The sequence below is a fragment of the Topomyia yanbarensis genome, chromosome 3 (genome assembly GCF_030247195.1).
Source record: "Topomyia yanbarensis strain Yona2022 chromosome 3, ASM3024719v1, whole genome shotgun sequence".
NCBI classification, from domain to species: domain Eukaryota; kingdom Metazoa; phylum Arthropoda; class Insecta; order Diptera; family Culicidae; genus Topomyia; species Topomyia yanbarensis.
This window is the reverse complement of record NC_080672.1, coordinates 2642926-2657750: the sequence shown is the minus strand read 5'-3', so window position 1 is coordinate 2657750 and position 14825 is coordinate 2642926. Positions and strand designations below refer to the sequence as shown.

The 14825-nt window shown below is 36.4% G+C and overlaps 1 protein-coding gene across 5 annotated transcripts in view; it reads right to left on the bottom strand.

The window, feature by feature from the left end:
- LOC131693121 (zinc finger MIZ domain-containing protein 2) overlaps nt 1–14825 on the bottom strand; it is a 240130-nt gene that overhangs the window by 192119 nt on the left and 33186 nt on the right. For 2 of the 5 annotated variants that reach the window (XM_058980684.1, XM_058980685.1), the window contains exon 2: nt 10496–10569. The exons of the other annotated variants lie outside the window; for them this stretch is intronic. The gene's annotated coding sequence lies outside the window, so the exon portion shown is untranslated. The remainder of the gene's footprint in view (nt 1–10495; nt 10570–14825) is intronic. 5 annotated transcript variants of the gene reach the window in all.

The window sequence follows — 14825 nt, the reverse complement described above, 5'->3', positions numbered from 1 at the left end:
TATTAAATTTGTGTCCGCGAGTGGCTGCTCTACACTAAAATACAAAACACTATTTATAGGGTAACAGCAGAGAAAAAATAGTTTTGTTCTCTCAAACCTACATAATAACATCGCACACATAAAACCAGTTATGACATTAAAAATATTTCAAATTAGCAGAAGATCTTATCCCACAGTTTAGAAATGGATGGAGCAATAGCAAGATAAAGAGGATTAGTGACAGTTGCCACGAATACAAAGATTAGTAAGGCTAGTAAAACCTAAATCTGGCAACAGAAGCCAAATTTTCACTAGAATTTTGGGATTCAAAAATACAGTCACTCTCGGTGCTCCACGAGTAAAATATGAATATGAATTATATGAGAAATCTAGGTGGATTATTTTGTGATCTGTGTAGTAATATGCCATCAAACATCTACTTCACAGCTAAACGCAATGCTGCTTAATCCAAGAGGTAAATACATCAAATCTGGAAAAAATTCACTTTGAGGTGAACATATTAATTTTTGAGAAAAAATATTATCGGAATCGAATCCCTTCAATCACGTAGATATATTTTCACACTTTATAGTTAAAATCGGTTTAGTATTACTCCTAAAACTTCAATAAAGCAATGTAACGGTCTTATTTTTCGTTATTGAAATTTGGTGAAATTTGAAAATATAAAATGTTTAATATCTCCGCCGTCTGCAAACGGATTTTGACAAACTATAGCTTGATAGAAAAGTATTTTTATAAACTTTCTAATAATATGCAAGTTATTTCTTTAGTTTGAAAACTGAATACTAAAACATGTTGTGTTTTGATAAAATCATTGATATTTCAGAAAGTAAACAACATATCCTTAAACGAAAACAATGGCGTCATTTGAAACTAGGTTCGTCAAGATCAGTTCAGTCAGTCATTGCTGCGAATTACATTAGTGTGCATACATACAGGCACACACACATACAGACATTGTCCCAATTTGTCAAGCGGAGTCGATTGGCATATGAGACTCGGCCATCCGGGCCTCGGAAAAAAGTTTTCAAAGTTTGAACGAATCCTATACATTTCTTTTGCATGAAAAAAAAGAACCACTGAAATGAAATTTGCGTGCGATCTGGCGGGATTCCCTTCGATTTCCCATGGCCTTTAAAATTCTTGTTTTAGATAGGAGCAAAGTTGACCACAATCACCAAACACGTGACTTCTGTTCACGGTTTGTTTCTGTAATGTCAAAACCGACGGTTTTCGAATTTTAACGCGAACCTGAAAACACATTTTCCTTGCAAAATAAAGCATGAATTACAATCTGATCCCCATCACTGCACTCATCTCGTAGATCAAACGGAGAAAAACAACCATTTCTGATGGCAGTAAGCTAACATGTCACATTCACACCGACGCAAGCACACACGAGGTTTACATAAACACTCGGACACTCTCTCGGTGATTATCCAGCGGCACTAAAAGCTAAACCGGGAGCAGTGTGTTATTTCGCGCACGAGACTCCCCACACAGACGGAGGAGTAATTAAACTTTAATTATTTTAATAACTATCATCAAAATCGATTATCGCACAGCCAAAGTAATCATTTGCTGCCCATACGGGATAGGTGCACGGACAAGATGGTTAGTGCGTGATCCTATACTCTTGGCACTCTCACTGGGTGGTCAATTTCGGGGTCTGCCTGTTCGTTCATAAGCCGGGTCTCACGACCATTTGATAAGATGTCGTTCCACGATATTTTTTTCAAGTTGGATCAGTCAAAGCATTTGAAAGTTCGGAATTTTGCACAATTGTCGTGACCTGATTGAGTTTCGTCTGCCACCGTGTGCACCATCGAAAAGCAGACCTTTCCGCTCGAGCGGATGTGAAGGCTAAACAGTAGGCATCCACTAAATAAAGTACTAGCGCGAACGACTGCGTGCGCTACCTTGACGAATGCCTCCATCATCAGCTGTTCCACCCCTGGTTTTGTTGTTTTGTTTATTTACTAGCATAACTGTGCAATAGTAGGCGAGCTGGGTAGGTACTCGACCGCAAAAAAAAAAATGGCAACGTTGACGACGGCGACAGTCAGAGTGAGCGTTAGAGAGAAAAAAAAAGTGCAGAAAAAAAAACACAGCACACAGCCATGAAAAATCGCGATCTCTTGCACAACATACCATCCAAGCAAGCGACCGTTAGAGCTAAATGTCAACAGGTTTCAATTCTTTTACGATCGATTCGTACCGCAGTACTAGATTTGCTAGTCTGTGGATGAAAAAAAAAACAAAAACAAAAATTGTTTGGGATTGAAGCATTGCTGTTATACCACCATCACCATCGTTATTACAGCTGAGCATAATTTTCATGCTTCACGCCGAATAGAACGTGGTGGTGGGATGAGAACACTTCAGGCTGTCGCTTAAGATCATGAAAGATCAGAAAATTACCCCCGACCGGATGGTGTTTTGGCTGGTTTGCCCCAGAAGAAACTCGAGCAGATTTCCGAGCCGATCATCGATGGGCGTACCCTGTATCCACTGTGTGTATCCAGCGCCTGCTGTGCCGATCAAACGATGACGACCGTTGTTGAGTGATTGTTTCATATACTTGGGGGCCTAAATCCAGGGCGCTTTTTACATGTTGTTTCGTGCCTAGCAAGTCCCATTCGACGGCGGCATAGACCGAGTTTGGTGAAAGAAAACGGACGGTTGGCTATATTGAACGCAGTAATGGATGGAATGGGGGGTGGTGGTGCGGGTAAGTCTGGGGTCCAAATCGCGATCAAACGGACCCAAAGCGAGCGCGAAGGAAATTTTTTGCACACTGACGTCTGAGATAGGCAGTTTCTTGGAGCGAGCGAGCGAAAGATAGAAGGGCAGTGTCGATGGGAAAGTAAAGCTTTTTGAAAGTAAAAATATTTTTCAACTAGAGACGTGGAAAAAACGGCATCGATGCTCCGAAACTGGGCGTTTGTTAGCCAAGAGAAATGAAGGGAACTGGCCGAAGAGTGATGCGGAGCGAGAAGCAAACGAACTATGCGCAAAGTGAAAGAAATAGGATGAAATGAGACGTAATAAAACATAAAATTTGCCTAAGATGATGGAGAGAAATGTCGGCGGCGGAGTTGCAGCGAAAGAAAACAATGACTTTCAAATTTTAACAAAGATCGCGGATTTATTTACGGTTGAAGCTACTCGTAGGGGCAAGCATAAGCAATTAAAGTGGGACAAGATCCATGATGTGACAACCATCGGCTTTGGCTAGTCTCGAGAGCTTCTTATCCGGGTCATGCGAAATCGGAGGGAATGCTATGACCTGGCCTGGATCTTCCCGCTGGATCACATGCAAAGTTGAACAACTTCTTTTCAAGCGATTCTTTTTTGAATTGCTTGTCTCATTCCGGGGAGATCGTCGCCGTGCTGCCAACCACGGTTCAACATACTTGGAGACAGAACTTGCTCCCGCCAAATCAAGGTTATCTGCTATTATTCACTCTGCGTACTTCGCGCGCGCTGGATGAGCAAAGTCCCATTCAAGAAGAATAATAAAAAACTGCGACATCCATTTACGGTATGCCCAATGTACGCGAGCGACCGAACGGCCCCCTTCAGTTGTCGTCCGCCAGACACGGTGCACAGATAAAGAAATATATATTCTCGGCAGCTCTCGCAAGGCACAAGTCTTTACACATTTTGAGATGGGCACGGCGGAAAGATTCATACACACACACAAAGTCACATCGAAACCAATTGGGTCCTGCTCGAGTCGGGACCAGAATGCAGGCAGAAGCGTGGGAGTTCCAGTTGAATTGTGCGTGATCAGCGCGATCTTGTTTGTCAACTGTGCTCCAGCTCTCCGATCACCGCGCGCCGGTTGCACTCAATGGAATGTCATTGAACTAGTCTGTGCTAACGGCGGGGATGGCTCATCAAATGCAAAGCAAGTTCCGATCCGATGCAGCATCAGTTGCACTAGGACTAGGTTGGAATATATTGTGAATCGGCAAAATCATTGGGACAGTGTGTCTAAATATAATATAAGATGGCATAGCAATGAATCATGGATCAGAATCTCGCAAATATCATTGATCGTATAAAGTGTCATAACAAATTTTATTTACTGGTAATAAACAAGTAATCGGGACACGCGACGACGTGTGCAGCATTAAAAAATACGAAAATTTAAATTTTTTACAATATCTAATTATAAGTAAAAACACTAAATTTAGTGCCTGTGTATCGTGATTTATTGACGCAGTTTGCTACTGCGTGTTTAAGTCATTTTTCTTGGCTGCGAAGCATTAACTACGTTGTCTATTGCAATTAAGGAGTAATTCAGTCAGCATGCTTTTGTCTATTTCCTCTTTTTACAGCTCGTTATTGTGTATCCGAAGCCTTCAGTATTTGCTTTTTTGTTAGTGGTGCAGGTCGTTGCTTTGGAGCGACTAGATGTTATACCGGAAAGTGATCAAGCGAAGAAGTCAAACGAAAAGTTTAGACATTCAAATTCTTTGAAAAGGAAGCTTGAGTCAATATTTTTGCTATCTTCTGTTTGGATTGAAATTAAAAAAGAAACACTATTCAATCTTCAAAAAAAATTGACCGATTTACACACATTCTTGTTTGATCAATTTTCTATCGTAGCACCCTGTGCCCTATTTCAAAACGTTAGTCAGCAAGGCAGCCTAAGAAGTTTAACGTTAATAAATTCCATTGTACTGAACTGTATATTGCTGTTTGTTGCACTGTTCGGTCAAAAATAATTACAGCAATCTTGTGTTAAATTTGGAAGCATGCGCAACTTGCATAAATAACGGATAACAAAATTTTTAATTGAAAACTCTTAAAAGTAACATTCTGATTGGTTTTCGTTAATCAATAGTTCAATTCCAGAAGGCATATAACCTTCTCATGTTTTGTACCAAACGATTACAAACATCCATATGATACATTCCAACATTTATTAATACAATTTATACTCATCATTTAATTTTGCATACTTATTTTTTTAACTTTGCGCCAATTTGCAAATCTAAACAACTGTGACTGCCAAAATGCAGTGTCTTTGGTTTCATTGCTGTGATGAAATAATTTGGAGTCGTCTTCATACAAAAGATTCACATAATTTAGCTAATCGTTCATGCCATTTAGGTAAATTAGAAATATAAACGGTTCAAGGTGACTACCATGAGGAACTCTAGAGCTGACAGAATATTGAGTAGTCATACTGTTTGTAATCTTCACCCAATTCAGGAACGAGTCGGTAAATTCGAGCCTGCTTGACATTCGGTATTTGTTTTTTTTTTCGATACTGGAAGATTTATAATTTTATAAAACACCTGGGAAACATTCGGAATACAGAAAGCTATTGAACATAATTAATAACAGAACCAGAAGATTATTTGAGCAAGTATTTAGCAGTACCGATGGGATTGAACCAGAAAAGCTTTTTAGTGTCTTAAATTTCCATTCTGTTACATTTTTATGTATAACAGAATTTCTAGCTCTTCATTTTGGATTTAACAGATACATGAATAGCAGCGAATATCGTCATCGAAAAAGGCAGAAGCCAACAAAAAGCCAAAAGATTCACAGAAATATCTTGGAAATCAAATTCCTGAACTTACTTTCAAACGATCGCTAAATTCCTTATATGATAGAACCAGATAAACGTGAAAATAAGACAAAGTGCCATTTTCACCTTCAACAAATGTTCCATCTTACAAACAGATAAGTAGACTGACAATAATCAGAGTTAACCCGCCACGAGGCTATAGAATAAAAGAAATAAAGAAATAGAATCGCGTTTTATTTTGATACACTCAGGTTTTTTTTACGCGGGGGATACGAGCCGCGTAAATGAAAACCGCGTAAATTTCAAAATCCGCGTAAATGAAAACCGCGTAAATTTCAAAATCCGCGTAAATGAAAACCGCGTAAAAAATACCGCGCAAAAAAAAACCGCGTAAAAAAAACTTGAGTGTATACATATACGATTTACACAGTAGGAATAGGGATCGCGGTTTTTTGCATACTTCAGGCGTCAACATTAGAGTGACAGGAAAAAAATTACCCCTATCTGATTCGATTCCTAGTCCCACCAGGAGTACTTGCACCAAATTTGAAGCAAATCGGACAAGTCTAACTACTGGACCAACGTGCCTGAAATTTGTATGGGAATTTTCAACAATTTACATAGAGAAAACCCACCAGCTCGCATTTTCGCCGCTAGGTGGCACTGTATGCATCGTATTATCACTGTTAGTGAAAATAAGAAAGATAATTTAATTGTCTACAACTTTGTGGGAGACTGCTAGTAAATTCGGCTTTGTTTAAAGAAGTTATTAAACTTTTAATGAAGTGATGTCTGAGTCAGTTTTGCATGGGGCCTAGCAGTGCATGGTTGTGTATCAGTACTCGATTCACACGAACTAAACATTTTTGCGAAATAATCGTTAGGTTTAGCTCAATGGTATGTTTACAAGAATTATAATAAATAATACGAGTCATGCTTTGGTTAGAAAATTTTAGTTCCTCATGTTACCGCATAGAGGGCGCCAACACTAACTTTTCAACGGAGAGAGATAGAAATTTGGTGTCTTCTACAAAGTTATAGAGTAGGCATTTTTCAGTATTTCATCCGAACATCTTGATACTCTATCTCTCTTCTATGAAAAGTTAGATGTGGCGCCTTCTATGCGGTCACAGGTGAAACTAAAATTTTCTTACCAAAACATAGCTAGAATTATTTGCTACAATTCTTGTAAACATACTATTCAGCTAAATCTAACCATTATTTCACAAAAATTTATAGTTCGCGGGACTCGAGTACTGATACACAACCATGCACTGCTAGGCCCCATGCAAAACTGACTCAGACATCACTTCATTAAAAGTTTAATAACTTCTTTAAACAAAGCCGAATTTACTAGCAGTCTCCCACAAAGTTGTAGACAATTAAATCATCTCTCTTATTTTCACTTACAGTGATAATACGATGCATACAGTGCCACCTAGCGGCGAAAATGCGAGCTGGTGGGTTTTCTCTATGTAAATTGTTGAAAATTCCCATACAAACTTCAGGCACGTTGGTCCGGTAGTAAGACTTGTCCGATTTGCTTCAAATTTGGTGCAAATACTCCTGGTGGGGCTAGGAATCGACTCAGGGGTGGACCGATTGAGTTTTCAAAAATTCATCATTTTTCTGGGCAGTCTAGTCAACATAGATTGAACAATTGTAGTAACCATATTAGACTGAGCTAGCGCGGTCAGGAAAAATAAGTTTTAAGATTGTATTATATAGCGTATTTAGTTATAAGATACTTATAATATACGAAATTTCGGTTCTCATTAAGGGGTAAAAGCCTCGACATGATGCGTTAATATGATGAATCATTCGTAGTCACTTTTATTTTTATTATGAGTTTCTCGTGAAATTAACTAAACGACTTTTGTAGGCTTATTACGAATTGTTCGATGAATTATACGAAAGTTTTTCTAATATTGACGAACACCTATCGTAATATGAATGATCTTTTTTACGAAGAATCAACAAGGACATTGATTAGGGTATGAGAGTCGCAATAAGCAGTTTTTTGAACCACAACCGGATGGGTGTTACACCTCTGCATATTTTTGTTTCTCAGTGCAGTGCACGTCGAAATAAAATCGTTTTAGCCCGATGGATATTTTCAATTAACAAAAATCGATGCTACCAAACATCGATCCTAAATGTAAAAATATGAAAACTTCGATGAATGAAAATGTAATCGTGCGAATAATAAAATGTTCCTACTATATACAAATATTTAGTAATAGAACGAAACAATTTGGTTCACTCACTAAAAATAGATTCGTCATAGATGGTAACTTTCGAGCAACATACACTTACTATTTTAGAAGTTAAGAGCAAGAGTGGGCTGCGAGTAAAAACGGTATACGTTTTATTAAGAGCAAAACCGGTTTAAGTACCACAGTAAGATCAGAAATGGAATAGAGAAGAGAAATATTCCATTTTTATCCTAAGAAAGGTTTCAGGATTTATTATCGCATATCAGGGAAAACCATTATCAATATAAGGGCCATTTGAAAGGGGCTGGTCTGTAGATAACGGTAATTGATGATTAACGCCATTCTGAAATCTAATATCCAATCCAATGCGACCTCCTGTTACAAAAAACTAGAGAGAACCATCACTAATATAAGCATCACTTGAAAGGGGTTAGTCGGTAGACACCAGAAATAGATGATGAACGCCACTTTCAAATCCAAGTTGGCGGCTACCGGTTACCACAAACCAGTGAAAACCATCGTCGATGACTCCCATATTGATGCTGCTTCTTTTTGTTTTCTGGTAGTGAGAAGTCGCCGTCTGGGATTTCAAAATTTCGTTGATCATCGATTTCCGATATTCACTGACTACTCCTCTTGATGATGGTTTTCACTGTTTCGTGATAACCGGAAGTCACCATCTTGGCTTTCACTGTGGTGTTAATAAACGATTTCTGACATCTGTACTGAGCCAATATCTCACGATTTCTAAGGCGTTGAAAAATTTACTGAAATTTCATCGTCCACAGGTCCGAATAAGAAATATTCCTAAGTCAGTTATAAACCTATGTGTTGTTTTCTGAGCGCAAAAATGGGTTAATATTATATACCGTTCTTGCCCTAAAAATTTTATCGAACCATATTTGGCCTGTGTTAAGCCAAAGAGGACCAAGCGCCATTTGGAAGTACCTTCCTAAAAATCGCTATCGCAGCTAATGTAGCACTATAAACACCTACATCAATTTATTTCTGAAAACTCAAATAGTAATCGATAGCAAATATGTACCCTTAAACTTCCTATGATTATGGTAAATAATCGAAAAATTATTTTTTTCATCAAAAATACCAGGAAAAAATTATGGCGCTCAGTTCGCTTTGGCTTAACGCAGGTCATTTGCAATAATTAATTGTGACCCACTTTTACCTGAGGTCGTGATAAATATACCCTTCTAACAGAATATTTGAACCCACTTTTGCTCTGAACAAAATTAAACCCCACACTTGCTCTCAGACTGCCATGTAAATTTACGTTTATCAAGTCGCCATATTTTCAGTTCGTGAAGTAAACGAAACCAACTATTTACAATTCACGAAAATACTTCGTTGCCGAAAACGACGAATGAACTCGTGTATTGTGTGTTTATTTTCGTTCTATTTACGAATTTTATTTTATCAATGTGAATCGGGCAAGGGAAGGAGTTCGTAAAATACGAAATTTTGTTTTCTAAATCGTGAATAAGATATATCAGGGGGTCCTTACCCAGCGGACCGGAGCCACCTATGTTATCAAGCAGTGAAAACTTAACAAATGTTATCAAGCAGTGAAAACTGGAAATGGCGCAAGAGACTGAAAAAGACTAACCTGACCGAACGGCACTAGCTTCAATTTAATAACAAAAAAGTATATTTCTTGGACTGGTGATAGGAACACGGTTCTCTTTTCAGACAAAAAGAATCAATTCCATCACTGTGAAATTGTGATCTTCATCGGCATTTTGAAAATCTCGTGAAATGTAATTTGACATTTCATGGGACGCCTTTTCATTCTTTGTTTTCGGAATCCACAAGAAACATAACTATTTCTTGGACAAAAGGTGTGCTCTAATTCACTTTATACTACTGCGACTGAATCATATGATTCTCGATCACTATTGAAGATGCATTTTAGGGGATACTGTCATCATCATCAACATTCCAATTACGATAATGTTTATTTCATATCGCATTAAGTATATTAACAAATAAAGTTCAGCAATTGGAAGGGACCATCGACTGAAACGATTTGAACAGGGAGAGTGGAAATGCCAACTTCCTGTTACTAGCATTTCATGGAGAAAGAGAGCTGCCCATGAAAAGGAGCTGTGTCATTACTCCCAAGTAAGCGAAATGCCATGCCGTACCATTTCTAATTTTTGGTCTTTCATACAGTGTTTAGCCGATTATGTTCAATCGGTAAAGATTGAACATTGAACAAGGCGTAATGTCATTGCAATAATAAGGTTTTGTTTGCTACAATAGGTTGTAAGAATTTAATTTTTCGTGGATTGATCGAAGATAATTCGAACAACAATTCACTAAATGAAAAGCATTTTGTTGTAAAAGTACGAAATATTTCGTTGTAAATAAGAAAATCAAAGGATCGATAGTGTTTACTCGGGGAACACCATCTGGTGACAATTTCTGTACTATACTGTTGTACGTATTGTTTCAACGCCTGCTTGGACCATTCGTTCGCTTGCAAGATCTTCTCACAACCTAGCTAAAACGGCCCCACCCATGGCCGCCTATGGATGACAGAATCGAACGGTATGTACCGTTGTTCACCTCACCGTCACACAGCCATGCCAATTGCAACCATCTGAGATTAGCCTGCCGGGAGAGCTAGTTCGCGTCATTCGGGAGGAACGAAGCGACATCAGCAGCAAACAGCAGAGAGCAGCTTCAATTAGGTAAATGATATGCGATGACTTACTTATTATTTATGCCCCTGTGCGTTCTGGTTTACCTTCGACGGCTCTTCTTCTAGGGCGGATTTGCCACACGTACCTGGAAATGAACGGAAAGAGAAGAAAGAACAAATGATTGTATTGAACTTTTTCTTGGAATTTATGTCGGCACAACATTTAACGTACATATATTATATGATACAGCAATATCAGAAAGGCAATGACAGAATAAGTCACGGTACGCTGATGAAGGGACAACATGAGGGCTACATAAATAGAAAACAAGAAGAAGGAAAAAAATCGGATTACGACCTTTCTGATGTGCACTCCAAAGTGCGGGAGTTTGTGAAACAGTAGTAGCGAAGTGTTCACATTTTTCTTTAACGAGATCCTGCGAAGGATGCTGTGAGAGCTAGAGAAATGTATTGTTCCCACAGGTCCCTTGAGAAAAGGGCGAATGGATTTCGAGAGGGATGAGGGAAAGATTTTCTCAAATTTTTCGATGTGCCAGTGGCATGAAGTGATCTTGTTTTGCTACAGTTAGAAGAGCTAACGTAGCGATCGATATCATGATCATTTTTTTCCGAAACCGATCCAACGACACCCACTCATAAGGAACGATTCCAGTGTCGCTTGCCAGCGTATGAATAAGAATAGCAAACAAAAAAAGTGTCCAAAATATTTCAGCGTAGATTTCCCAGGGGACTTTCCACACACGAAGCGGACCTATTTACACCAGCGTCTAGGCTAGAAGAAAAAAAAATGAGAACCTTCGACGTCAACCCGACTAATAGTTGAGTTTGGCGGAAAGCAATACATACCCTGCCTGACGAAGGCCGCGCGAACGAGAGGGCATAGGATGGGGAGGACTATAGGGAGTGAGAGCATATAAAAGGCGGCGGCAGCAGCGAAAGAAAAAAAAAAACAGAATCATTTCCCACATTTTCGATACTTTCCACGCCACACACAGCACGGGTGCTGCTGCTGCTGCTGTTTCTGGTGTCCTAAATATGCGCGTTTCGTTGTACACATATCCAGGTCCAACTCAGCCGGTTTTGTAACAGCAGCGGAACAGTTCTCAGAGATCGTGTCAGTGTGAGAAAAGTGTGTACATCAAAATGTGTTATATTTGTACCATGGCTCATACGGGGTCAGATGGAGTGCGATGACTACGCGGTTGTGTGTGTGTGTGTGTTTTAGGGTAGGTTGAGCTATTATCGGCTATTGAAGGTGTTTTAAATGGTTGTCGATGTGAATTATTCTGTACTGATTATTGTTTGTGAATCAATACCGATCCGATCAAGCGTGAAAAACAAATTTTTGAACCTTCACAACAAAATAATTTTTGAGCCACCCTAACGTATAATGAATTTTTTTTGCATGTGTTAATATCAAAAACGATTTAGCACACGAAAATTAATTTACACAAATTTTAAGAACGATTTCGAAAAAAAAGTTTTGAGACGCCCTAATGATTAGTAAACGTTTATTTTTTAAATGTTTTAATATCAAAAACGAATTCAGCGTACCAAAATTACATAAAATCGTCCTATTTGAACCGATACGGCAAAGTTTGGACTTTAGTCCACGTTTTGTTCTAAGTCGTGCCACTGTGCAATGCTCGTTCGACCTCCACAGTGAGAGTAGCTGGTGCTTTTGTATTCTTGGCACTTAGTCGGGGAAGTGAAATACTACAAAAAAACCGTTCTCAAACGTCAAAAATTTACAGCTTTACGTTAAACGTAGTAATAAAAAGCGATTAAAGTGACAAAAAATTCAACACAACAATCAACTTGCATGTATGCAAATTGCATTGATCCAATTTGTTCATCAGTGTACCAGAGCTTCTGTGTTTGCTTCCCGAGACATCACTCGGGGTGGGCCAACTAGTTGCTATTGCATTCACATAAGTTGTGGTTGGATTAATCGTCTAACTGCCGCAAGTTTGTGCTAGTTACTGATGAGATGAGTTTGAAACACAAAAATCCAAAATTATTTAACTTGAACGTATAGTGAAAGGTCAATGCAAGGATGTCATCCGACCACAGACTGTCGATTCAAGCCAACGAATTCCGCACTCGAATTGGGTTAGAGGGTAAGACACAAGATCGGAATTAAGATGAGCAGATGATTCAGTTAGAATTTCTTTTAAGTGAAAAGTCATAGTTCGTTGAGCCAGCCCTCAGCCGACACCAGTTGAGCCAAATCGTACCTGAAGTTTGCATGGGATTTTTCGACAATTTACATAGAGAAAGCACACTAATACTATCTTCACACTACAGAGTTAAAACATGTTATAATAATTAGCAACAAGAAAAATGTCATCAAGACAGCGTTAAAACACGTTTTAACTCGTAGTGTGCACGTAGTATAACTTGAATTTTCACCGATAGATAGCACTGTATGCATCAGTTTATCACTGTCACTGAAAATAAGAAAGATAATTTTATTGTTTATAACTTCGTCGATGAGTGAAAATTATTCAAAATTCCTAGGAAGAAGTTATTAAACTTTCAAGGAAGTGATGTCTTAGTCAGTTTTGCAGAATTTGAGACCATTCTATGAGTCATTTTTAACTAGAAAATTTTAGTTCTACATTTCACCACATGGAGTGCTCCAACACCAACTGCTCAATGGAAAGAGACAGAAATTGGGTGTCTTCTACAAAGTTACAGAACAAGCCTTTTCCAGTAATTCTTGTGAACATGTCCGTATTCTATCTTTCTTTCTTTAAAAAATAGTGTTGGCGCCCTCTATGCGGTGAAATAGGGAACTAAAATTTTCTAGTCAAAAGATGACGTATATCATGTATGCAAATAATTCCAAACATACTATTCAGTAAAATCCAACTAATATTTAGCAAAAAAATCATATTTTCAATTTCTAATTTAAAACTTTGACTTTCAATCTTCAATTTTCAATTTTTAAATTTCAAATTTCACCTTTCAACTTTTAACTTTCAAATTTCAAATTTCAATTTCAAATATCAACTTTCACATTTTAAATTTCATATTTCTAATTTCCACTTTCAAATTTTAAATTCCCATTTGCAATTTCTAATTTCCAGTTTCCAATTGCGAAGTTCGATGTTCGTAGTTAGTAGTTATTAGTTCGTAATTCGTAGTTCGAGGTTCGAAATTCAAAGTTCGAAGTTTCAAATTTTAAATTTAAAATTTCAGATTTCAGATTTCAGATTTCAGATTTCAGATTTCAGATTTCAGATTTCAGATTTCAGATTTCAGATTTCAGATTTCAGATTTCAGATTTCAGATTTCAGATTTCAGATTTTTGTAATTTGTAATTTGTAATTTGTAATTTGTAATTTGTAATTTGTAATTTGTAATTTGTAATTTGTAATTTGTAATTTGTAATTTGTAATTTGTAATTTGTAATTTGTAATTTGTAATTTGTAATTTGTAATTTGTAATTTGTAATTTGTAATTTGTAATTTGTAATTTGTAATTTGTAATTTGTAATTTGTAATTTGTAATTTGTAATTTGTAATTTGTAATTTGTAATTTGTAATTTGTAATTTGTAATTTGTAATTTGTAATTTGTAATTTGTAATTTGTAATTTGTAATTTGTAATTTGTAATTTGTAATTTGTAATTTGTAATTTGTAATTTGTAATTTGTAATTTGTAATTTGTAATTTGTAATTTGTAATTTGTAATTTGTAATTTGTAATTTGTAATTTGTAATTTGTAATTTGTAATTTGTAATTTGTAATTTGTAATTTGTAATTTGTAATTTGTAATTTGTAATTTGTAATTTGTAATTTGTAATTTGTAATTTGTAATTTGTAATTTGTAATTTGTAATTTGTAATTTGTAATTTGTAATTTGTAATTTGTAATTTGTAATTTGTAATTTGTAATTTGTAATTTGTAATTTGTAATTTGTAATTTGTAATTTGTAATTTGTAATTTGTAATTTGTAATTTGTAATTTGTAATTTGTAATTTGTAATTTGTAATTTGTAATTTGTAATTTGTAATTTGTAATTTGTAATTTGTAATTTGTAATTTGTAATTTGTAATTTGTAATTTGTAATTTGTAATTTGTAATTTGTAATTTGTAATTTGTAATTTGTAATTTGTAATTTGTAATTTGTAATTTGTAATTTGTAATTTGTAATTTGTAATTTGTAATTTGTAATTTGTAATTTGTAATTTGTAATTTGTAATTTGTAATTTGTAATTTGTAATTTGTAATTTGTAATTTGTAATTTGTAATTTGTAATTTGTAATTTGTAATTTGTAATTTGTAATTTGTAATTTGTAATTTGTAATTTGTAATTTGTAATTTGTAATTTGTAATTTGTAATTTGTAATTTGTAATTTGTAATTTGTAATTTGT